Source organism: Myotis brandtii, unplaced genomic scaffold, assembly GCF_000412655.1.
Source record: "Myotis brandtii unplaced genomic scaffold, ASM41265v1 scaffold186, whole genome shotgun sequence".
NCBI classification, from domain to species: domain Eukaryota; kingdom Metazoa; phylum Chordata; class Mammalia; order Chiroptera; family Vespertilionidae; genus Myotis; species Myotis brandtii.
The window spans coordinates 2,850,509-2,852,774 of record NW_005356905.1 but is presented as its reverse complement, the minus strand read 5'-3'; the positions used below and the strand labels follow the sequence as shown (position 1 = coordinate 2,852,774).

Sequence of the window (2,266 nt, the reverse complement as noted above, 5' to 3'; positions counted from 1 at the left end):
GAGGGGACGCTGAAGAACCCACTTAGCATTCAGGCATATGTTAACCAAAGTGCAGGGAAGTTAATGTAAATGGAGCTACCCTCAACAAATGAGGGGAGGGCACTAGTAGCTAAATGCTTCCCCCTTCACCTGCTAGTGGATGGTTCTGAGCCACATTCATAAGCTTCCTTAGAAGGTTCCTCAGCAGGTGCCCTCAGGGGAGACCAACTCCACTGTGTATCTTCCTAGTAGCTTTCCCTTGTTTCTCTCTCTCTTTTTTTAAATTAAATCTTTATTGTTCAGATTATTACATTGGTTCCTCTTTTTTTCCCACTATAACTCCCCTCCACCCAGTTCCCACCCCACCCTCTGCCCTCACTCCCCACCCACTGTCCTCATCCATAGGTGCACGATTATTGTCCAATCTCTTCCTGCACCCCCCACACCCCTTTCCCCCCCAAGAATAGTCAGTCCACTCCCTTTCTATGTCCCTGATTCTATTATAATCACCAGTTCATACTGTTCATCAGATTATTTATTCACTTGATTTTTAGGTTCACTTGTTGATAGATGTGTATTTGTTGTTCATAATTTGTATCTTTACCTTTTTCTTCTTCTTCCTCTTCTTAAAGGATACCTTTCAGCATTTCATATAATACTGGTTTGGTGGTGATGAACTCCTTTAGCTTTTTTTTTAATCTGTGAAGCTCTTTATCTGACCTTCAATTCTGAATGATAGCTTTGCTGGATAAAGTAATCTTGGTTGTAGGTTTTTGGTATTCATCACTTTGAATATTTCTTGCCACTCCCTTCTGGCCTGCAAAGTTTCTGTTGAGAAATCAGCTGACAGTCGTATGGGTACTCCCTTGTAGGTAACTGACTTTCTTTCTCTTGCTGCTTTTAAGATTCTCTCTTTGTCTTTTGCTCTTGGCATTTTAATTATGATGTGTCTTGGTGTGGTCCTCTTTGGATTCCTTTTGTTTGGGGTTCTCTGTGCTTCCTGGACTTGTAAGTCTATTTCTTTCACCAGGTAGGGGAAGTTTTCTGTCATTATTTCTTCAAATGGGTTTTCAATATCTTGCTCTCTCTCTTCTTCTGGCACCCCTATAATTCGGATGTTTGTACGCTTGAAGCTGTCCCAGAGGCTCCTTACACTATCTTCGTATTTTTGGATTCTTTTTTCATTTTGCTTTTCTGGTTGGGTGTTTTTTGCTTCTTCGTATTTCAAATCTTTGACTTGAATCTTGCGATCCTCTGGTCTGCTGTTGGGAGTCTGTATAATATTCTTTATTTCAGTCAGTGTATGCTTAATTTCTAGTTGGTCCTTTATCACAACATCGAGGGTCTCACTAGATTTCTTGAAGATCTCACTACATTTATCGGCGGTTTCTAGAAAATTCTTGAAAAACCTAAAAAGTATGGTTTTGAACTCTATATCCAGTAGTTTGCTTTCCTCCATTTCTGTCATTTGTGTCCTGTTTCTTTGTCTCGGCATTTTTTATGCTTCGCTGTGTCGATAGAGTGGCTTTCTGTGCTAAGTGTCCAATTACCTGAGGTAGACACTCTTGGTGCACCCCCTTGTGGGCTTTGTGCACAGTCTTGTTGTAGTTAAGTCTTGATTGTTGTAGGTAAAACTGGGAGGATTTGACCTCCAGGCCAATTGGCTGTGAGAATCAGCTGTGTCTGCAGTGGGAGAACTTCTGTGCTGAAGACACCCTTCTGGGGCAAGACTTGCTTCAGTGTGGCTTTGGTGCTCACTGAGTCTGCCCCCTGAGTGTGTCCCTTATAGATCTGAGGAGTTGTAATTGGAAAGTCCCACTCTGACCACTGGGTACACTGGTTCTTGGATCTAAGGAGGTGCTAATCTAGCCTCTGCCTGCGGCTACCCAGCAGAAGCCAGCTGTAAAGCAATGCAAGTTGCCCTGGGGCCTTGGGGCAGCTGCAGTTTGTTAAGTAATTTTCAGATTACAAAGGGCCGGGCCTTTCATATGCAAAAGCCTCCATGCATGGCTTGGGTGGGGCGGGGTCCCAAGGAATCAACAGCGCGGGCGGAGCGAGCAGTATGGTTGCTCTCAGTCCTGCCTTCAGAGGTCCTGGCTATCGCTGCGAGTGCCTCTGAGAGAAAGCTGCCCTCGAGGTCTGACTGATGCCAGACAGTCCCGTTTCTCCCGTATGAGTCTGGGTCCCCAGAGACTCGCCCGGAACTGGAATCAGGGCCATCGGGAGCTTGAGACTCCCTCCCCATTGAAAAAGACAGCCGCGTCCTCAGTTGCCAGCCCTTTCCACG

General features: G+C 45.1%; 1 protein-coding gene across 1 annotated transcript in view; it reads right to left on the bottom strand.

Moving 5' to 3' along the window:
* PPM1L (protein phosphatase, Mg2+/Mn2+ dependent, 1L) overlaps positions 1-2,266 on the bottom strand; it is a 241,047-nt gene that overhangs the window by 51,058 nt on the left and 187,723 nt on the right. The window lies entirely within an intron of this gene.